At 39.9% G+C, this 24,846-nt stretch overlaps 1 protein-coding gene across 5 annotated transcripts in view; it reads right to left on the minus strand.

The window, feature by feature from the left end:
* LOC149214595 (phytyl ester synthase 1, chloroplastic-like) overlaps positions 1 to 24,846 on the minus strand; it is a 417,560-nt gene that overhangs the window by 106,497 nt on the left and 286,217 nt on the right. The gene's annotated exons all lie outside the window — the stretch shown is intronic.

Genomic DNA, 24,846 nt, shown 5'->3' on the forward strand with positions numbered 1-24,846 from the left:
ACCCATATTTGCAGCACAATTTTTTTTACACATTTTACCCTTTCTTAAGACATTATGAAGGGGCACAAATATCTATTACCCTCTTCTATCTTGTTTTCGGTGGTATTACTAAGGTTTCAGGATCCCTTTAATCAATTTTCAATATGAAAAATATTCCCCTAATCGTACATGTTCACCTAATATATGGCTCAACTAATTTCAAAAGTATGCAAAGAATTGCTAAGTCTTAATTTAGAAGATTGGTTTTTCACCTTACCTAAATTGCAAGAATAGAACATAGGAAGGGGTCCCATTAGGAAAGACTTCAATTTTGGATGAAAACGACTATAATTTATATATATATAGTATATTTGCACCAAAGTTTAAATACATTGATGAAGCCTTATTTTATTATATTTTTCATGAAGATATGATCATATATATAACTTGCTGTAATATACCATGTTACATAATCTTATAAAAATACATGAATACAGATATTATTAGCATATTTATTCTCAATACAGAATTGAGGAAATAATCAGGATTTAATGCTATATGGTATTGATGGCAACGTTGTTAATATTACATGGAAGAAAGGGAAGTAAGCCCAAGTTTCGAGATCGTTTTACAATTGATTATTTTCTCATTCCACTTTCAATTTCCTATGGACTATATAGCTTTGTTGATAGTATGGCGGATTTATTTAAAATTGGCCCAGAAAAAGAAAAAGCACACAATGATTTTGATACGCTTCTTTACATTTACTTTTCTTCTCATTTGGTTTGCATTCTGCTCTTTTTCTTATTTGGTTTGCACTCTTTAATATTTCTGATTTTTTTAATGCTCATCAGTGATCACTAATGTAGATTATATTTATGTGCTTCATATTGCTTAAAGTGGTCCAAGTCATATTTAATCCTTCAAGCATATGGTGACATTCCTCGCGACTACCTCGCTTATCCTTAGAAAGTTTCAGTGTCATGGATGAAACATTACAATTTTGCTCTCAATAATACAAACATTTGGTTTGCCAATTTAATAACCTTTTTAATTTTTGGATTTGAAAACTTGTGACTGTTTCAACATCACCTCACCGCTGCTCGCTCCACACGACAGAACACTCCCGCAGCTCGCTCCACACGACAGAACACTCCCGACAACCGAAAATAGGCCGGAATAGACCGACGCTTACGTTATAAACCACGATTTTTTTTCAATACGTATTCAAAAATCGAAATACGTTAGGGCAACGTATTTTATGTACCAAATACGCGTATTCCAAATGTATGACACGACTCGAAAACGTCGAATACGTATTCGATTTTTATGACACGTTAAAAATCGTATTGGACACGTATTAGGGCCGTTTTCGTGTCCAATACGTAAAATACGGGACACGGGACCCTAGGGGACGTGTCCTGTGACTTAGCTGTGGAGTTTTCCCCACAATCAAGCCCACTTAGCTTGCTACCCCATTTGCAAAACCTTAGCAAGTATTGTGCCTCATGAATCATTCAAGTAAAGATCCCTTCACTCTTTTTGAATTTAAATATTGCGGGGTTTATGTAGTGCGTTATATTAGATGTCATTTTGGGATTCAACTGCACTAAGTAAGTCATTCATGTATGACTATTTCGATGAGAGGTAGTCGACACTGACTAATTTCTCATGATTTTTGAATAGTTCACTTAGCACTCATTGCATCGAGTGATGCTCACAGAGGGTGAAGAAGAGGGATTGAAACTAGTGAAATGAATCACATAGCATCAATCATCACTTCCGGGCTTGCACTTGGTAACCAGGACTTCCCAGGAGGTCACCCATCTCAGATCGCCTCTGGCTCAAACGCACTTAACTGTGGAGTTTTACCCACAATCAAGCCCACTTAACTTGCTACCCCATTTGCAAAACCTTAGCGAGTATTGTGCCTCATGAACCATTCAAGTAGAGATCCCTTCACTCTTTTCGAATTTAAGTATTAGGGGGTTTACGCAGTGCATTATATTAGATATCATTTTGGGATTCAACTGCATTAAGTAAGTCATTCACATATGACTATTTCCATGAGAGGTAGTCATAACTAACTAATTTCTCATGATTTTTGAATAGTTCATTTAGCACTCATTGCATCAGGTGATGCTCACACGGGTGAAGAAGAGGGATTGAAACTAGTGAAATGAATCACATAACGTCAATCATCACATCTGGGGCTTGCCCCGGTAATCAGGACTTCCCGGGAGGTCACCCATCCCAGATCACTTCTGGCTCGAGCGCGCTTAACTGTGGAGTTTTCCCCACAATCAAGCCCACTTAGCTTGATACCCCATTTGCAAAACCTTAGCAAGTATTGTGCCTCATGAACCATTCAAGTAGAGATCCCTTCACTCTTTTTGAGTTTAAGTATTAGGGGGTTTACGCAGTGCATTATATTAGATATCATTTTGGGATTCAACTGCGTTAAGTAAGTCATTCACGTACGACTATTTCCATGAGAGGTAGTCGTAACTGACTAATTTCTCATGATTTTTGAATAGTTCACTTATCACTCATTGCATCGGGTGATGCTCACAGGGGTGAAGAAGAGGGATTGAAACTAGTGAAATGAATCACATAGCGTTAAACATCACTTCTGGGGCTTGCACCCGGTAACCAGGACTTTCCGAGAAGTCACCCATCCCAGATCGCCTTTGGCTCAAGCGCGCTTAACTGTGGAATTTTCCCCACAATCAAGCCCACTTAGCTTAATACCCCATTTGCAAAACCTTAGCAAGTATTGTGCCCCATGAACCATTCAAGTAGAGATCCCTTCACTCTTTTGGAGTTTAAGTATTAGGGGGTTTGCGCAATGCATTATATTAGATATCATTTTGGGATTCAACTGCGTTAAGTATGTCATTCAAGTACGACTATTTCCATGAGAGGTAGTCGTAACTGACTAATTTCTCATGATTTTTGAATAGTTCACTTAGCACTCATTGCATCAGGCGATGCTCACAGGAGTGAAGAAGAGGGATTGAAACTAGTGAAATGAATCACATAGCGTCAATCATCACTTCCGGGGCTTGCACCCGATAACCAAGACTTCCTGGGAGGTCACCCATCCCAGATTGCCTCTAGCTCAAGCGCGCTTAACTATGGAGTTTTCCCCACAATCAAGCCCACTTAGCTTGATACCCCATTTGCAAAACCTTAGCAACTATTGTGCCTCATGAACCATTCAAGTAGAGATCCCTTCACGCTTTTTGAGTTTAAGTATTAGGAGGTTTACGCAGTGCAGTTGAATCCCAAAATAATATTTAATATAATGCATTAGATAAACACCTTAATACTAAAATATGTAATATTTTGTGAATGCCAAAAAAACCAATAGAACTTGAAAAAAAATAAGTAATAAAAAAGATTAAAAGTTTTTTTTTTTTTTAATAATAAAAACAAAAAAATCAATATAACTTAGAATTATAAATAATAAAAATAATAGATTTGGAGGATTTTCTCGGTAAAACAATAAAAGTAATAATAGTTTTTCGAGGAAGGACCAATTTCTCCACAATGAAATAAAATAATATTTTAATATTTATAAAACTAAAAATAATTTATAGTACTACCAATTACTTACTTCAAAATACAAGCTTTAAGATAGGAAAAACAGTATTAACAAAAAAAATCCCCAAAAAAGCAAGTGATCCGGCCATGGGAACAATAAGCTAACCAAACCATGAGTGGAGAGAAGAGATAAAATTTAAGACAGAGATCTTTACTTAGTGTTCGAATTAGATGAGTAATCTATATATCCATAAATCACCAATGTTGAGCTTCACCATCTATACGATTAAGTTATTAATTTAATATTCCTCTTTCCATATTAATTACTTTTCTGGTAATTCATACTATTTAAAATCTTTATACATGAAATATAAGAAAGATGACATATTATATTAAGGATTGTTCGGATTTGTGTGCAAATTTTAATAACAATAACTCTCTTTTTAATAGTGTGAAAGAACCATGAGATTTTCATTAGTATTATATTATTTAAAAAATGTAAGGTATTAAGATTATATTAATTAGAGACGAAAGGTTCAGAATCCTTTCCTAGCTCATTTACTCATTTATAGATAAATAAAACTTCTGCTCAAAATATTTGTTTTACTCATTTGTTGGAATAATTTTCATCATTCATATATATATATAACAAATTCTATTTAATAATAAAACAGGAAAAAACAAAAAGGAACGCAAAGAGAATTTGTAAAAAAAATACATAGCGATTCTTGCACCCTCCTCATAGGCATCCCCGTGGGGGGTTTTTGATTCTGGACTCGTAGTGCCTTCTGTATTGAATAGGTTTAATAATGCTTTCTTTCCTCATTTGCTGTCTTAGTTGTGTAATTTTAATAAAATTACCTTATTTAATAAATGTTTAAAATTCCCTGCCCAGTATTACTTCAAAAACTAATACCACAAACCGCGGGAAAGAATTCCGGAGAGTTGATTGTTATGTTTCATAACAGATTACAATGGAGGCTGCAATGCCAAAATATGGCACCAATAATACATTCCAATGCCAAAAGCGAAGTCCCTTCCTCCACGATAAAGGGTACTTGCCTCTTTTGAATAAATCAGTCAACGTCCAGAGTAGGTTTCACAACTGCCGTGATATAAAGAGTAGGGCTCACTACTGCCTTGAAATAAGTCGTTATTTAAAAAATCTGATATGTAGGTCAATTGTTTTGCGTATGGCTTAGTTACATGGAATCTTATAGGATGGAGTTGAGGGTGTGACTCATTTATGGAAAATTAAAACCATCTCAAGGAGTGGTGATAACATCCTACAAGTGGATAGCATTGCTCATGGTTAGGCCTAAACCTCACCTAAATAAAATTATAACAGTAGGTTAACTGTTAGATATTTTTCTTTTAGCATTTTTTTGGTTAATTTTGCTCAAAATTTAGTAATGAATTTTTGGAATCTTAAGATTTCGCTGTGTTCTTTGCATAAATCTGAGCATTTTTGGAGTTTTTCTTGGAGTGAAGAGCACTAGATGGACCATTTCATCACTTCTGTGATGAAGAAGATTGATCATACTTGGAGGATGGTGTCATGGTGGATAGTCTTATTCTATTGACATGTGGGTTATTTGGCATTTTTATTATGTTTTTGAGCTATCTCATGGTCTACTTGTGACCTTTGACCTAGTTGAATGCCTAAGCTAACTATTTAAGTATATTTTTGTAAACTTATGGAAAAGTGACTTGGTTACCCTCAAATAAATAGAGAAGAGTCACTCTCCATTTGATTTGAAATCACCCGTAGATGACCTCAGAGAAATAATGAAGGTATTACAGACTCAAGCGCTGGGGTGTGCCTATGTTATTTTATGCAACGGATCGATAAGATTGCGAAATACACAGACACTGAAACAGTAAGAGAACACAGTAAGCAAACACATGAACATAACAAATTTAATAAGGAGTTCACCCAATCCTTCTGGGCTATGTCTCCTGGTCCAGCCTTCAGTGGTGGCCTTTCTATTGTGTCTTAAAGCAAAGTTTTTACAATAAGGAGCTCAATTTGAGTCTCACTTAACAGATGATGATCAGTAGGATTGTACTTGGATTCCCCAAGTCTTTAGAGTACACAGACTCCCCTTACTGAATCTCGACCTCAACTAATCTCAGTGGTATGAATCCAATTTGGTACTCAATACCTGACAGGTATACACATAAGAGTTGCTTGAACCTCTCAAGCCTTCTCTGGAGTTCACAGACTCTCGAACTCTCTCTGTCTCTGTCTGCTCGATGTTGCCTTTGCTCTACAGGTCATCTCGGCTTCTTTGTTCTCTGCAATTCACTTCTTTCTTGCCTCTCGGCTTTCTGCTTCTCTTTCTCTGCCTGCCTTTACTCTTTGTCTATTCGTGGCTTAAAGCCAATCTGCTCCCTAACTGTTCGTTTCTGCTTCCCGGCTCTCTGGATCTCCTGCCTCTGTCCGCTGGAATTCCCCTGCTCTGCGTCATCATCACTGTGTAACGCTTCACAGAGAGGTGGCCACTTGTTTCCTCACGAACTGAGTGTCAGTTCTCTTTGAACGGTCGTTATTTCCGTTGCTCCAAGATTGCCCGCAAAACTGATTCCTCTACCAACTCAGCGGTCATGCCGGACCTCAAATCTTATATGACTCAGCCTATTTCCCCGTCGAATCCGGTCATCCATCGGATCATTTCTCCGTCGTTGATTTGGAGCCTCCAGATCCTACGGTCTTCGTCCATATTGGGCGGGTAAGTAGCGTGACCTTTACCTGCGCGATGTGAGCGGTTTTCTCTCTCATCTGCTGGACGCGTGTCACCCAGTGTATGGCATCGGGCGGGACTCGGTCGAACCCGCTTACCGCTTGAAGCCCTTCCGATATCCTGCCGGTTTTAGCGCGAGACTCGCCTTCTGATGGAATCGGCGATTTCCGTATGGTTTTATGCTTTTCCTCATGACCGAGCGCTTGGGGCTTTCCTTCACTGAGGGGGACGCCCTGCAATACGCGATTAGCGCGTTAATCACGTATCAGAAACTGCCTCTGTTTTTGGATTTGACCTCTCGTTTGTCAATTTGTGCCAGTACGCGGTCACCATGGGCCAACAATCTGCGCGCTTTGACCGAGGGTTCTCGTTGTTCCGTGCTAACCACAAATTGCCATTGTTTAGAGGTTATTTCTGATAAGCTCGATATCCATAAGATTTTGAAGCTTGACATAATTTGGAACAGTCATGAAAACTTAGAGAATGTTTAAGGATCCAATTCGGATCACGGCCTTCCCACTGAAAAAGCTTTTGGACCACCAAAAGTTGGTTTTCAAGTATCGACTAAGTCAGGGTATAGCTGTCTCACTTGTTTAATCTCTATCCATTTTGCACTGCTTGGCTTTGAACTCTTGAGTCCAATCCTGAGGTACTCAACATCTCCCCTGCGCATCGTCCTTACCTTTCTATCCAGAACTGTGTCTTCTTGCAATTCATTGAGATATTCAGGGAACATATTATCAACGGAAGGCAATTGGCTCTGCTCTTCGGGATCTTCAATTAATGAAGGTTCGAATAGTCTCAAGCTGTCTGCATTAACGACTGCGTAGATGTGCATGTAAGCTGGTAAATCAAGACGGAAAGCATTCTCACCAATTTTCTCAAGTATCTTGAAAGGTCTATACCTTATTGGCTTTAGCTTTTTAGATTCACCTTGCATTCTGTCTTTGCTGATATACAACCAGACTTAATCACCAACTTGGAAACTATGCTCCATCCGATTCTTGTCATGCCTTGCCTTGTATTTGGCTTGGCTCTTTTCCAGTTGTTCCTGTACTGCCTGGTGAATCTCTTGGATTTGTTCAATTAACTTGGTTGCCTTGTCCACATCACTATGTCCATCAACTGCTATGTCTTTACCAAAAGACAAAATCCAAGGGAGACCTTGGTGTGAAACCAAAACAAGTCTCAAAAGGAGATCTCTGTGTAGAAGAATGTTTTGCTCGGTCGTAATCATGTTGCACATAATACAAATGTTCATCCCAAAGTTTGGGATGCTTGCTACAATAGCATCTGAGCAACTAGATCACTGTCCTGTTGACCACTTCTGTCTGGCCATCTGTCTGTGGATGAAAGGTTGTGCTTTTCTTCAGTTTGGTGTCCACCAGTTCCCACAGACTTGACCAAAACTTCCCAACAAATCGGGTGTCTCGATCAGATACAATGGAAGTGGGTAATCCAAAATGAACCCATACATGCTGAAAGAACAATTTTGCAGTTTGTTCAGCTGTAATTTGTTTATTACAAAGTATCAAAATATACATTTTGCTGAACCTATCCACAACAACATATAAATAGTCATAACCTTTCCTAGATTTAGGCAGTCCTCCAACAAAGTCCATGGAAACACTTTCCCAAGGATGAGAAGGAACTGATAGTGGAGTGTACAAGCCTAGTTTTCTATTGCTGAACTTGCTTTTAGCACACATGGTACACCCTCTTACATATCTAGAAACTGTCTCATTCATTTTTGGCCAATAACAAAATCTTTGCAGCTGTGCAACCGTTTTACTTACCCCAAAGTGACCTGATATTAGAGAAGTGTGTGCTTCTCGAATTATCTTTACTCTTTCAGTTTGTGGAATGCATAGCTTCCCACAATGATGCAAGAGTTGGTCCTTAATGTGATAATCCAATTCTTCTACTTGTTTGCCTTGACTTAAAGTTGCATATACATCTTTAAAATCTATATCTTGAGCATATTGTTCAATGTAGCTCTCATGCAATACTGAGTTATGCTTAAGTATAGTAGATGCATTTATAATTGGTCTAGATAACATATTTGCAACTTTATTGTGTATGCCCTTTTTATATCTGATGACTAAATGAAACTGTTGTAGAAAACCCATCCATCTATAGTGTCTTGATTGCTGCAACTTAGTTTAGGAGTGTAGATATTGGAGTGGTTGATGATCAATATGTATAACTGTCTCTTTGCCCATTAAATAATGTTTCCACTTTTTCGCACTCTGTACTAATGCATGCAATTCTTTATCATATGTAGGATAGTTAACTACTGCAGAATTAAATGTCTCAGAATGATAACATATGGGTTTACCGTGCTGTATCAACACTGCTCCCATGGCATAGTCACTGGCATCCGTTTGGATCTCAAATGGTCTTTGAAGATCGGGCAATGCTAGTACTGGTGTTGTACTAATCTTTTCTTTCAAGGTGTCGAAAGCTTTCTACTGTTTGCCTCCCCACTAAAACACCTTGTTCAATCCTGTTAAAGCATGCAAGGGAGCTGCAATTAAAGAAAAGTTAGAAATAAACTTTCTCCAATATTGTGTTGCCCCTAAGAAGCTTCTAACTTCTGTAGTAGATTTGGCTTTAGGTCAGTTTACAATGCCTGCCACCTTAGACGGATCTATCTTCAATTCACCACCCTCTACTATATGTCCCAAATAATTCAAAGATGTTTTGCCAAATTCACATTTTGAGAGTTTAACATAAAGTTTTTCTCTTTTCAAAACATCTAGCGTCTGCTTAACATGCTTTAGATGTTCTTCCCACGTTTTGCTAAATATAAGAATGTCATCCAGATATACAATAACAAAATCATCCAGAAAAGGTCTGATTACATCATTTATTATTTTCATGAAAGTAGCAGGAGCATTAGTTAATCCAAAAGGCATAATCAGCCACTCATACAATCCCTGCTTTGTTTTGAAAGCAGTGTTCCATTTATCTTGTTCTGCAACTCTGATCTGATGATATCCACTATGCAAGTCTAACTTGGAAAAATAAACAGCTTCCTTTAACTGATCTAATAGGTCATCTATGCGAGGAAGGGGATAACGATTTTTGATCGTTATCTTATTCAGTGCTCAGTAATCAATGCACATTCCCCACGAGCCATCTTTCTTTTTCACCAAAACGATTGGAGACCCACATAGTGATGTGCTAGGTCTGATGAACCCATTCTCGAGCAACTCTTGCACCTACTTCTTGATTTCTGCATTCTCTAAAGCGGACAACCTGTACATTCTGATGTTAGGCAATGGAGCATCTTGCTGCAAATTAATATAATGCACTATTTCCTTTTTGGGTGGCAGACCTTTAGGTTCTTGAAACAAGATATCATATTCTGCTTTTTCTAAAGCAGCTTGCTGTTTAGCATCACAACCCTCAAATACATTGGTTTTATCAGGTTTCTTTTCCTTTACAACAATCAGTAAAAATTGTTTGCATGAATTTACAATTCGTTTCATCGGCCCTGAGTTTATGAGAGTATAATTATTCTTGAGCTTATGAGCTCTTATAATATATTCGATTCTATCTTTGACAAGGAGATACTTGTTCTCAGCTCTATAGAAATTTGAAAATAGCTTTTCTATCATACAAGTAGGGACTTCCCAAAACAATTCCACATATATCCAAAGGAACTATATCTAACTCAACCTCATCTACAAATGCTGACCCAAAAGAAAACTTAAGTTTACATTGTCTAGTCACTTGTAGTTGTGGTTTATCACTTAACCAACCTAATGGGTATGGTTTCTTGTGACGTGTAGTCAGTAATTCCAATTTCTTTACAATTGCTTTAGAAATTAAATTTACTTGTGAGCCACTATCAAACAAAGTATCAATCTTTTGATGCTTGGAAAGAACTCGAATATGGAAAAAATCATGTCTTTTTCTCTCATTTTCTTCATTATTAGTAGATTGTGCAGAATTACTAGTAGATGCTTCAGAATTTTTACCTTTTATACCTGTGGCTGCAATGGTTGTTTCATCTCCTGAGTCTGACCCCAAATCTTTCTGAATAGCTGCAACAATCTTCTTCTTCTTTCCCTCGAACTTCTTAGGTCTCAGCTCCGGATGCAGGATCCAACAGTGCTCATCATCATGCCCATCCTTCTTACAGTGAGTGCATGAAGACTTGCTCTTCTATGCAGTGTTGGCCTTCCTCTCTTTCCATTTCTGTTTTCTTTTCTCCTTATTCTTGCTTGCAATGGGCTTGGATGATCCCCCAACTTCTGGGTTCCCATTCTTTCCTCTAGCTTCTAGATGCGTAGCTTGAACAGATACCTCATCTATACTAGTGGGATTAAACATGAGGATAGTGTGCCTCATGTAGCTATGTAGACCACCTATGTACTTCAACAGAGTCTCAGGTGAGTCTAATGAAATTCCTAGAATCAAAGCTCTTTTCCTAAATTCTTGGGTGTAACCTTGTACACTTTTCCCTTTCAATTGGCGAAGAGTTTGCCAGCTCATCATGGCTTGCTGCATGTAAGCTAGTGGATAGAACTGCTTTTTGATTGCAGAAACAAATTCACTCCAGACGGAAAGAATCTTACCATGTTTCTTCATGTCAGCTTGTGTCTTGCTTCTCACCATACCAAGTTAGTGCCTCTGAGGCGTAAGCTGGCCAGCTGAATCTTACTCTTGTATGAGTCGATACTCTGCGCTCTGCAATAAACATCAATTTGTCTGATCCAATTATCCAGCTTCTCTTCATTCAACTCTCCATCATATATTGGTAAATGGAATTTAACATCTAATTTAATCAAAGATGTCTTCTTTTTATGTTCAGGGCTATTAGGAGGTGTGAGAAAGTTTTCTTCTTTCCCTTTGCCTTTTGAGTGGTCATGGAGGAGAGACTCTTCTTCTCCTTTATCTTGTTTGGAGCCTGATGAATCTTCATCTTTATGTTTCCTAAAGTCCCTATACATTTCCTCTACCATGGACCTCATGGCCAGGAAACTATCTATAAATTGGGGGTCTGGTCCCAAGGGACTTTCTTCTGACATTTTCTTCTGAGGATAGACTCTTCCAATTTCCGAGTTAGTTTCAACCAACTCTCCTTCTCCTAATTTAAGCTTTGATCTAGTTAGCATTCAACAACAAAATCCAGCACAAGCTTGTCTAACCTTAACAACCTAGCCGTTCTGATAACACTTGATCTGAAATCCCCCATAGTTGACCTCAGAGAAATAATGAAAGTATTACAGACTCAAGTGCTAGGGTGTGCCTATGTTATTTTATGCAACGGATCGATAAGATTGCGAAATACACAGACACTGAAACAATAAGAGAACACAGTAAGCAAACACATAAACACAACAAATTTAATAAGGAGTTCACCCAATCCTCTTGGGCTACGTCTCCTGGTCTAGCCTTCAGTGGTGGTCTTTCTATTGTGTCTTAAAGCAGAGATTTTACAATAAGGAGCTCAATTTGAGTCTCACTTAACAGATGATGATCAGTAGGATTGTACTTGGATTCCCCAAGTCTCTAGAGTACACAGACTCCCCTTACTGAATCTCGACCTCAACTGGTCTCAGTGGTATGAGTCCAATTTGGTACTCAATACCTGACAGGTATACACATAAGAGTTGCTTGAACCTCTCAAGCCTTCTCTGGAGTTCACAGACTCTCAAACTCTCTTTGTCTCTGTCTGCTCGATGTTGCCTTTGCTCTACAGGTCAGCTCGGCTTCTCTGTTCTCTGCAATTCACTTCTTTCTTGCCTCTCGGCTTTCTGCTTCTCTTTCTTTGTCTGCCTTTACTCTTTGTTTGTTCATGGCTTAAAGCCAATCTACTCCCTCATTGTTCATTTCCGCTTCCCGGCTCTTTGAATCTCCTGCCTCTGTCTGCTGGAATTCCCCTGCTCTACATCACCATCACTGTGTAATGCTTCACAGAGAGGTGGCCACTTGTTTCCTCACAAACTGAGTGTCAGTTCTCTTTGAACGGTCGTTATTTCCGTTGCTCCAAGATTGCCCGTGAAACTGATTCCTCTGCCAACTCAGCGGTCATGCCAGACCTCAAATCTTATATGACTCAGCCTATTTCCCCGTCAAATCCAGTCATCCATCGGATCATTTCTCCGCCGTTGATCTGGAGCCTCCAGATCCTACGGTCTCCGTCCATATCACGCGGGTAAGTAGCGTGACCTTTACCCGCGCAATGTGAGTGGTTTTCTCTCTCATCCGCTGGACGCGTGTCACCTAGTGTATGGCATCGGGTGAGACTCGGTCGAACCCGCTTACCGCTTGAAGCCCTTCCGATATCCTGCCAGTTTTAGCGCGGGACCCGCCTTCTGACGGAATCGGCGATTTCCGTACGGTTTTATGCTTTTCCTCGTGACCGAGCGCTTGGGGCTTTCCTTCACTGAGGGGGACGCCCTATGATACATGATTAGCGCGTGCTAATCGCGTATCAGAAATTGCCTCCGTTTTCGGATTTGAACTCTTGTTTGTCAATTTGTGCCAGTGCGCAGTCACCATGGGCCAACGGTCTGCGCGCTTTGACCGAGGGTCCTCGTTGTTTCGTGCTGACCACAAATTGCCATTGTTTAGAGGTTATTTCTGATAAGCTCGATATCCATAAGATTTTGAAGCTTGACATAATTTGAAACAGTCATGAAAACTTAGAGAATGTTTAAGGATCCAATTCGGATCACCATTATTCATCATCGTCATTCATCAAACTTCTCTTCTCTAAGCAGTGCACACTAGCTATTTTTCTTTTACTTGGACACAATGTGATTTTATTGGGTGAATTGTCTTGTGATGAAGATTTTTGCATGGGGGTACTTCTTTAGGATTGATTGAAGTGATTCTTGTGAAATGGAGTAAATTTCATGCTAATTTTCTTTCATTTTACATTATATATTATGTGAATTAGTGTTTCCTCTGTATACCTTATTAAAAATTGCAATATTTTTCCTTGGGATCTTAATTTTTCATGGTATGCAAAATTTGTTTGCAAGAATCCTTCGGGAACTTTTTTTATGCATCTCTTAAACTTAAGGTCTCTATATAAGTCGCTAGGATTTCAAAGTATGGATTTTCATGCTCTCACCCTCTTCTTCAAGGCCCTCTTCATAGATCTTTCCCTAAATAACTCTATTGCCCATTTAGATCAAGGCTCTAATCTAGTAGGTGTTGATCAAAATCCTATTTTCTCTCTTTTTCTCTCCTCTCTTGGTAACTAGGGTTAGGAATAAGTTAAATTTGCATTTTCACCAAATTTATATTGATGTGTTATTCCCTAGTAAAAGGGGTTGTATTTAATTAACTTAAGACAAGCAAAATCTAGCATCTATTACATGTTAAAACCCTAAACTAGGTCTGTCCTCATCTTATTTATTGTTGTTTTATGTTTGTTTCAACCATAAGAACTACATTGTTTTCCCCAAACCTCATCGACCTCCTTGATAGCCTTGCTCCTTTGTTGATCCATCCTTGATGGGCTATCTTCTAGAGCTACTACGTGCCATTATGTGCCCTAGATTTGCATATCTTACAAACCCTAACTTATAATAGTTGTCTTCTAAATTACTAGGTCTTAGGGAAGTGTGATTGAACTTCAAGCAACTCTTATCTTAGAAACTTATCTTAGCCTTTCTAGACTCTGTTGGTACCTTTCCTTCAAACTTTAGACCTTGCATCAACATTAACCCCTTCTTTACTAATATCATTTTGGTGATCCTCTATAGTGAAGCCTCCCATGTGGGATTCAATTCACCACTAAACAGCTGGAGAGAAGCCACTGAGGTGACAATGGTTGTCGATCTCTTGTTTCATAAGACCTGGGTTGACTATGATTAGGCATAATAGATCTTATGGTAACAATTCCAACACCCTTTACTGCATTGCTGGCATCATTACCAAAATCCACATGTAAATCTGAGTCTCCCTCATTCATATTGCTAAATAGCTCTTGTGCCTCTATCATATAAAATGATGCATCACTATCCAAGTACCAAGCACTCTTGGTGATGGTGCTAGGAGATAGACAAGAGACAAATGAGAATTCCTTCATGAACTTTACTCCAAACTATTCAAGTTGAACCTCTATTGATGCTATTGTCTCTGCGATTTCCCCTTCCCCTTCTTCTTAGAACGTTGTGATTCATAGTGCAAACTCTTTTGGCAAATGAAGCAATTGAGCTTGCTCAAGTCCTTCCTTGGTTGAGATGTTTCCCCCTCAATGTTACCCTTGGAACCATTCCCTTCACCCATCTTGGCCATATTGACAAGGGATTGGTTCTCCTCTCCATCTCCTTGTAGCCTTAGACACCTCCTAAGTCTCTTCCTGGATGGAATCATCCTAGAGCCTCTCCAAATTGCAAAGTTTTTCTTGAGCATAGATTCCCTTGACAAAAGGTCCTTGTTACCCACCAAAATGTGGGTAACCCAGTCAACCAGCAGCCCTACATTATTTACTATATGATAATATGCCACATTCCTTAGCCATTTGCACCGGTCAAACACATCTCAACTTCTGAAATTCCTCTAGAAGGAAGGTGGGTCACCATTTGGTGGGTATTTTTGCAATTATGTGCTTTTACTTAATCTTTTGGGCATTATAACATGCATAAAGGGATGATTTGGATGATTGATCGATCTCGATTGTAAACTTGTCCTCACACCTTACCATGGGGGTTAGTTTTTGGCCCTAATCTAGTGCGACCTCCTTTGAGGCCTTAGGGTTATACAAGGGGCACTACTTGCAAGACTTGGATTAAAGTAGCATATCCATAGCCTTTCCATACTTACCACTCTCCACGACTCACAAGATTTCATACCCATCCTTTGGGTTTGTTGTCATTGGTTCATTGGGATTGGCCCCCTCATATCCTCATCCTTGAGTCTGGGTCGAAAACGTTGCCCAAGAGATGGATGCCGTGAAAAGAAAGGCAAAAGCATAAGATGGCCATAATAAAAGAAACTAAAAAGTAAAATGCAAAAAATGGTCGAGACATTAATTAGCATGTGATCAAAAGCTATGCTCCTCATTAAAGCATTAATGAAAATAAGTAAAAGGCACACCAAAGGGATGGAAAACGCATGCCGAGGAGAGGGGTAACTCATGCCTCCACAACTGCTCCCTCCATACCAGTGTTTTCAAAACCATTTTTAAAAACCGGTTACCGGTCTAACCGGCTGGTTAGCAAGGCCGCCGGTCTAAACCGGCCATTTCACCATTTTTTTGCCCTAACCAGTGAAAACTGGTCGGTTTAGGACGGAACCGGCCGGTTCTGTCCTAAACCGGTCGGTTTTAGGCACGCCCACCGTAAAGTTAAAAAAATCATATTTTTCACTGTGTTTTAGGGGTTTTGGGGGGAAACTAAGGGTGTTTCAACCCTAACAATGTTGGAAATTAATGGTAATGTTAAATTCTTAAAGTAAAAGTGACATTTCCTTTAATCTTCATTTTCATCCTTTTACTTAAATTTTTAACATTACCATGAAATGACTCAGGATGTTTGAGAGTGGTTTCGACCTCATTGGATTTCATATGGAGAAACTAGAATTTTAGATTTCACTCAAAATTCAGCAGACTTAATGGTTTTCAAGATTTCATGGTTTGGGGGTAAACAATAAATGCAATCGGAGCTCCAAATGATGAGCAAAACTCCTGATCTAGATCCCATTGTGTTGGACGATATTGATCCAACATCAAAATGGGTGGAGGAGACTGAAGAACCAGTGTTTGAGGCTGATTTTGATATCGACATGGCTTTAGCAGGGGATGAAGCAGATTATGTGGTGGCATCAGAACCAGGATCAGTAGCAGAATCAAGGAAAGGCAAAGAACCAATGGAAGGCACCAGTCATGCAGGTCGACAAACTCGTGCTTCCATTAGGGCCACTTCTATTGTCATTGGTGGCATTGATACTGAGGTTGCAGATCAGGCTGAGGCATCCTCAGACTCTGAACAGATGATGTCTATGTAGCTCCTGATGATGATCCTGTGTCTAGTAGTGGTGATGAACTTGATGATTGATCACGTGTACACCGTAGACTTGTAGTAGGCCAATGGGCTCATAGCTTGCAGCATTGTTTTTGGACTTTATAGGCCATTTAGAGCCTCATTTCTTATGTATTTTGCTATTTTGTCGATGATATGTATTGAACTCGGTGCCATTTTGATATATTCACCTTTGCATGGTATATAAATGAGCAAACTTTGCATATTTTGTCTCTATTGGCTTGGAATCATGGTTTTACATCTTAAAAATAGTTTTGTTTCATTAAAAATTAATTATTTAATGTATTTTTTAAAAACCGGTTCGTTTAGACCAAACCAATCCCGGTTAGACCGGTTCCAGTCGGTAAACCGGTTCATTAGGTGGACCGGTCTGGTCACCGGTTCCGGTTTTAAAAACATTGCTCCATACATCTATACACTTAGGATGATGGACCTCCATTAGATAGTACCATGGTCATGGCACCTTGCCATAAAACACTTCCCCTTTGTTCCCACATTATCACAAACACCTATGGATTGAAGGGTTGACCTAGGACATGTCAACTCCCCTTAGGGACTGGAAGCACCTAACAGGGTTGACCATCTAGCCATCCCTAACATAGGTAGTGAATAATTTTACAAGCCTTGATCTAGTTAGATATTTCAAGGTGATCCAAATTTGAAGTATTATTAAGCCTTTAACAATTAAGTATGATCCACTATGATGCATCTATGGTTGTTGTCCCTAATGATCGGTAACTTTCACTTGATTTTGAGATGGTTTTGCCCGGTGGTCCTTCACATGGTAATAGAGGTCTTGGGGGAAAAATTCATGCCTCCGCTACACATCATGTTTGTTACCCACCACCTGTGGGTGACATCTATATGAGATTTTTTTCTCCTAGATGGTCCTCAGCGAGTAGCCAATGTTGTGAAAATTTCATCTATCACAGCAACTGAAAATTATTCTCTGAATTGTTAATTTATTTAACAATTTATTTGCAGTTTGCTACGACAAATACCAAATTATTCACACTGTGATTTTCACAAATAAACTGTCGAAGAAAAATAGCGTTGGAAACTAAGAAAATCTAGCACACACATAAAATTGACACCATTACTTTGGACAAAAGTCCCCAGAAAAACCCAACTTCGAAAAACCGGTGCAATAGTGAAATCTGAGTACAATCTATGGCTGCCCAATTGGTAATCCAAACAAAGAAAAATATTGGCGAAAATCTAGTGAGGAATTTTCCTCGTCCCACAAGAAAATCCAGCACTGAAGACTGGCCTCTCAAACCCTCTATGTCTTGCCCTGCATCGCCCTCTGCATAGGTTCTGCACAGTCACAAATTTGTATGGCCTAGATCTCACACTGCGCTGCCTCTTTTGCTTGCCACTGACTCTAGAAACGTTTCTCCGGCACTTTGCGAAATTCTTCTGCCATCGAAACTCTGAAACGATTTCCCGAATCTGCAAATCGAACTACCTATTAGAGGCTTTTGCGAAACCACTACCTCAGCCTCACTGTGGCTAATTCTGCCTCTCTGCAATGCACTCACCAAATTTGGTGAACTTCCTCCGACCTCACTGTCTCTGCCCCTCACTGACCCTTCTTCCTCACTGAAGCTCGAACTCTCCGGCAACTGACTGTTGCTACTCTGGAAAATTGAATTCTCCAAGTGTCTATAGTGTATTCTCCAAGTGCCTATTGACTTTTTCTTATAATCCTCTTTTGGAGAACCAACGACCAAGATTAGATCTTAATCAAGGTCTACGATCATATCAGAGTTTATCCGTGCGAGTTTCTAGAGAATTCTCACCTTGACTTAATTAATTATGATTATTTTACCATATTCCCTATGTTGAGACTCAAGAAATATTTAAAAATCGGCTATAATCTAATTAAGCCATCTCTAGATGGAATTTCTAGAAACGATTTTTAGGTTTTGGAGATCTCATGTATTCTAGACTCTCCACCAAGTTTCGTGACTAGAACACATCTGACACTACAAAAACTAACACTCCCTCTTAGCGAAAACTGTGTTCTAGTGTTGCACACCCTGCCATAACCCTTTGTCTCTGTACCATCCTCTGTCACGTTGCTGATGTCCAACAAGAAACTCTACTGGAAATGACTGTGTTGCTCCCTTAGTTATTGCGTTGTTCCCTCAGTCACTATCCATCAACCACTGCGCAACTCTGATGTTGCATTTATGTTGCTATTGACACTGCTATGCTGCTGCCAACCCTGCATCTGCGTGTGTGTGCTAGAATTTCTCAGTTTCCAGCATTTTATTTTCCACAGTTTTATTTGTGAGGGTTGCAGTGTGAGTTATTCGATATTTACTGTAGCAAATAAATTGTTAAATTAATTAACAATTAGAAAAAATAATTTCCAATTGTTGCAATAAAATTTCAGACTTGAAATTTTCACATGGTACCAAAGCTAGTTTAGCAGATTGGTAGCTCAGATTGAAGAAGCAAGAATTTCGTTGTTCAGAGGGAGCAACAGTAGGAAATTCGTAGACGTTGCGCAGATCACCTAGCCAGGTAGTACGAATTGCTTGGGAAATTCAATTTTCAGTTGCAAGTGGCAGAAAAAGATCGATTTCCCGAGATTAGTGATTTCAGCAGGCAGAGGGAGCAACAACAGAGTTATTTTCGAGAGCAGATCACTGATTTGAGGCACAAAGGGTTTTGCAGCTGTTTGCAGCAGCAGAATCAGTGCCAGGTGGGGGAAGAGGTATAACACAGAAGAATTTTTCAGTATGGCCATGGATCGATTTGATATTTAGGGATCTTCAGAGTTGTATTCCAAATTGGAGGATGAATTTGTGAAAATTTGGATGCCCAAATTTCTACTACAGCAACTGATTACGTTTCTTCTATTTGTTAATTACTGAACAAAATTATTTATTGTTTCCTACAATAAACATCGAAACAAATACACTGCAACCTTCACCATTTAAATAAAATGCGGAAAAAGGAAACTGAGCAAGAAAGAAATACACAACAGATCTACACAATTATTTTTGGACAAATGTCCCCAGAAAAGCACAGTGTGGGAAAACCGGTGCACCAGCTGAGGGTTTTATTATTATGCAGTAGTAATTCTGAGTACAATTCATTGGATGCTTGACTGACTATCCTATACAGAGAGAAACTAGAAAAAACAAGTAGTGAGATGATCTCACCCTATCACTAGAAAAACCGGCACTGATCTGGATTCTGAACAAGAATTGAGCCTCTGCATCCCTTCTACGCCAGCCTCTATGCAAAACTGCGTCAACCCTACACAGTCTTTGCATCACCTCTGATGGGGACTATGCTGCTCCTCCCTCTAACCTTCTGTTGGCTAGAAATTTCGAATTTCTACCACCGGGCCTCACACCCCGACTCTCAGCTTTTGAAACTCGATTTCCTCAGGAGGATTTCGATCTCCCTCTAAGCTCTGCACTGCCACTGCGCCAGCGATGCGTGGGCCAGCGTCAGCCTCTCTCTGGACATTGTTCTGCCCTCTCTGCCTTGTACTCTCTGACCAAGAAAACTTCCCTTTAGATACTATCCCCGCCCCTCACTGCAAAAGATCACTTCGAATTCCTCTCCGACAGCTGCTCTGCTTCAGAAATTCGATCTTCACTCGATGTGTTCTCCAAGTGCCAATCAAGCCTCCTCTTGTAATCCTCTCGTCGATCAATCAATGACCCAGATTAGATTCTAATCCATGGCTAGGATCATATTGACTTGATCTCTGCCTTCTTCTAGAAGTTTCACCCACAGTTTAGATTAATACCCATTAATTATTTAATTTCCTAAGTTTAGACTTAGGGACCCGTTAAAATAATTAGTTATTTTAATAAAACTGTCTACGGGTGGAATTTCCCAAAACGATTTATGGGTATTGGAGATGCATGTGTCTAAGCCTCCCTACAAAATTTGAGACTTAGAGCACATCCAATGCTACCATAAGTCAACACTCCCTCTTAGCGAGAAATTTGCTCTAGCAATGCAACCTGCTGAGGCATCACCCTATTCTGTAATATCTCCCTCTACGTTGTTGATGTCTAACATCATTGTCCACCAACTATTGCACAAATGTTGCATTTGTACTACTGCTAACCCTCCCACTATCAACACTGCATCCGTACTGCAACTCCCTCTAAAATTTTGCATATGTGCTGCTGCTGGTACTTCCACTGCCAACTGCCCCTACACTGCAACCTTCTCCAACTACTGTTGCTATTGCATTAGCAATGGAAAAGCATCCAAAATTACTGAATAGGTGTTCAGTATGATGCATCTCGTTGTTGGAGTTCTGACTACTGCTAGTCTCTGCACTGACCCTCTAAAGCCTCTGCACTATTGCTGACCTCTGCTCTATGCCATCTGCACTGCTGCCAACTCTGCTCTACCTTTTTTAATCTCTAGTGCTCCTAGCCACTGCAACTGTCACTCTAGCACTCCTCTGCACCAACTGACACTAGTCCATCCTGCTACTACTGATCTGAGCTCCCGTAGCAAGGTATTGATCCGAGAGATGGACTCCTCAAGGATCCTACCCATCTGTAGTCCTTTCGAACTACAACTCTAGATCTCCGCAACTCCCTCTTGGAGATGCCTAGGCTGTAATGGTGAACTCCTCGATCTTCACGGCTACAACCTTCGGATCATGCTTCTCATCCTTGTCCCTCTTCCTGAGAGGACATTGTTTAGAGTAGTGACCGAATTCACCACATCACATCCTTCTTCTGCCTTCGCTGCTCCTGTTGCCCCTTGGATGCAAGGGTTTCATTCTCATCCTCCTCCTTGGGCTTCGACCCACTGTTGCTTCTCCCATCAAGTTTACACTTGACCAAGTCTCTCCTCAACTCTTCCTGCTTAAGAGATGCCCACATTCCATCCCAGTCTGGCAAAGATGCCCTGCTCAGGATGCTCTGGACAAAAACTTGTCACTCCTTTGAAATTGAATTTAGGGCCAATCTTGCCATCTCAGAAGCTTGAGGTGTTGACCCCACAACTGCCAACTCGTTTTGGGTCTCCTAAAGCTTAGTAAGGAACAGATCAATGTGATCCCCCTTCTGCATCTACATAGATCTCATCTTCCGCTCCAAGTACATCTTTCGCTACTCGGAAGATCCCTGATATAATGTCGACAAAGCATCCCACATCTCCTTGGCAGTGTCTCTGCCAATGATGTGACAGACTACATGATCCTTCACTCCATCGAGGATCATTCTCTTGGTCTTCGCCATTTCTCCCATGTACTTCTTGAGAGCATCTGATCCACGGGCTCAACTACCACATTGTCGATGTAGATCTCAAGAAAATGCTCATCAAGAAGGCACAACATCCTTGCCTTCCATATCACTTAGTTGGATGCCCCATCCAACCTATCCTAATCTCTCAATCCACTGGTTACCATCTCTGCCAATCGAAGAAGTCGAATGACCTCATCTCTCCTGCTGCTGCTCAACAAATGAGAATTTGAATTCCCTGGATAGGAATTCTTTGAGGAAGAAATTCCCTCAAGTGTCTCTCTTCTTCCTTCTAACGTCTTTCTGCCCAACAACTGCCTGCAGAAAACAAATCATTACCAAAGGGGAGATGAAAAAACATTCAAGAAAATATGAAAGACACTTAGTTCCTAGCCTTCTTTATCATGAATTCATCCAAGCTCATGCCCTTGTGACTTAGGGCGTCTAGCACAATTAGCTTGATGAGGTCATGGTTTGTGATGCAAGTCTCTGGATGTGCAACTATCTTCATGGTCGCAGCCATATGCCTGATATTTTCCAGCAAAAAGTAGAAGGTTTATCAATTGTCGATGTCGGAGGTGATTTAGCAATGGGAAGTGGTAATTGAATACAATTGTTGCCCTTCCCTCACAGGTAATATACTTGATGAGGTAAAGGGCGACATCGGCCCATGGCTGGGGAAGCGACAACCTGTCAATCCCTCTTCCTTTCTTCACCAGCCGTTCCTCCCCTTGGAGAAAATCCTCCTTCAAGGAGGGGTCATTAATTTTTCTGTTAAACCACCTTTTACCCTCTGTTGGTAATGTCGTCACACGGGAAATTACCTCTTCTATAACTTCCAGCTTTAATCCCCTGACCTCCATTTGATTCCTCTTTAAATTCTTCGTGAATTCCATAGCAATTGCCCCATCTGATCCTTCCAGCCTTTGGAAAAACTCAAACCAACCTGCGTCTTTAAAAATTTGGCATGCTTCGGGGCAGTTTTCCAATGCCTCTGTTGATCCTGGTTCATGTCGAATTGCTGCCCCACCCATTGCTACACAAGTTCAATGTTGTTCTCCTCTCTTCTCCTCCTTGAGAAATTCCGAAGCGGTCGGCACAATACTCAGCTGTTCTAGCCCTGCAACTGTTCTCCTCCACTTCTGTCTGAGAGCTCTGAATGAGGATGCAACGCTTCAACAGTGGGTAAATGGTAGGGTGACACAGGCAGGAATTTCAAATCAAGATTCGTACTACGCAATACATTTCCTTATTAATGCTAAGTTATGGAAGGTCTAGTCTGAAGTACAATTCCATTTTTTGGCATGATCGATCATTAAATGATAATGATTACAAGATCATCATACTTTGGTTTCGGTTTTTAAATGCTCACAGGTCATGCAAAGGTCATGTCATCATGTAATTCGTCCTCCTCGGCTTAAATGTGATGGTCGACGTCGGCCGTCAAAAGAGATATTGCATTAGATTTCCATAATTACTAAATAAAAGAGGATAGCGATATTACCATTTTATGACGTACCTAGTGTGACGTGGAGAGAAGACATTGGTGACGAGGTGCGCGAATTTAATTCCGACAGTCAAGGCAACTGCTCCCAAATCATGGTGATGTGTGTTGTGTATCATAGTAAATAATTTACTTGGATTATTTCTAGAAGTCGTCACGACGTCGGCTGCTACAGATGTAACAGCCAAGACGATTATTATGTATTATTAGTTTCCACAAAAGATAAAAGCAAAGAATTAAAACAGTCGTGTGCATTATTGTAAGATATGCTTGAAATAACAAATGTTGTTATAGAGTGTGTAACAGCCACCACAGAGTGGTTTTCAACTGTTACAAAAATTGTATGTCTGTACCCGAAAGAGGTTTTCACAGCCAGATTGTTTTATTTTATTTTATTTTATTATTATTATTCTTTTTTTAGCAGGTGTAACAGTGGCTGACAAAGGTCGGTTTTTAGCTGTTACACTTATTGAAAAAATAGAATTTTGGCAGCACAAAGGCGTTTTCCCTTGCTCATGTAATCTGAAGATCTAAATTCATGACAATGTTAACAAATGAATCCCTTGAAGCTGGTTTATGATATAACCGAAGACAGTGCCCATTTGCAAGCAATGGTGTCCTCGCACTGTCAATGGTAACCAAATTCACAGTGTCATTGTCAAAAACTGCATCTACCTCATAAGGACCTAGCCATCTGGTGCAGAGCTTTCCCTTGAAGTCCTTGAATCTTGAATCATATAAGAGAGCCCAATCTCCTTTTTTAAACAACTTCTTTTTGATGAACCTATCGTGCCACTTAGGTCTCTGTTGTTGGATAATCTCTATTTGTTGGATAGCAGCCAGTCATTTCTCCTCCAATTCATTGAGCTGGTTCAACCTTTGCTTTTGTGTTGTAGCCAGATCCAAATTCAGCTACAATTCTGTTCTCAATGTCTTGATTTCAAACTCAATAGGAAATAAGGGATTTTTACCATACACAAGTTCATATGGTGAGAATCCCGTAGTATTCCTCCACATAGTTCTATATGCCCACAACACTTCTGGAATTTTATCAGCCCAATTCCTTCGATAACTAGCCATAGTCTTGGTAAGAATCTCCTCAATAAATTTGTTGGTGCTTTCCACTTGGTCATTCGCTTGTGGATGATAAGGTCTTGTGATTCTATGATGGATTTTATATTTTTCAACCAACTTTAGGATCATATGGGATGTAAATTGGGGCCCTCCATCTATCACTATCCCTGTGGGTATACCAAAATGAACGAAGATGCCTTCAAATAAGAAGTTTGAAACAACCTGCTCCATGGATCTAATTAGTGCTTTTTCCTCAACCCATTTCGTGACATAGTAGGTGCAGGCCCATATGTAGGATTTATGTTTGGATGAAGGATTAATTGGTCCTACAAAATTCATGGCCCATTTCTCAAAAGGTTCTAAGACTATTTGAAGCTGTAACGGCATCTCATCTGATTGTAATGGTTGGCCCATCCTTTGGCAACTATCACATCCTTTCACAAACTTCTTGGCATCTTAAAATATTGTTTGCCAATAATATCCCGTCGAATAGACTTTGTATCCTATTCCCTTGTCTTCGAAGTGCCCTCCACAAGGTTCCTCATGACAAGCCTTAAGGATGTCAAAGATCTCATCTTCCCTAACACAACATCTGATCTAAAATCTGGTCCAATGTGATAGATATTCTCATCTATCTAGGTATAGGTAGCACTCTGTTGTATGATCTTTCTCTTTTCCTTGGAGGACAAGTATTGTGGAAACTTCCCTACAGCAAGATAATTAGCTATATTTGCATACCATGGCGAGTAAGT

Source organism: Pinus tabuliformis, chromosome 1_1 (genome assembly GCF_031772625.1).
Source record: "Pinus tabuliformis cultivar Carrire ecotype Pingquan chromosome 1_1, CPIR1, whole genome shotgun sequence".
NCBI classification, from domain to species: Eukaryota; Viridiplantae; Streptophyta; class Pinopsida; order Pinales; family Pinaceae; genus Pinus; species Pinus tabuliformis.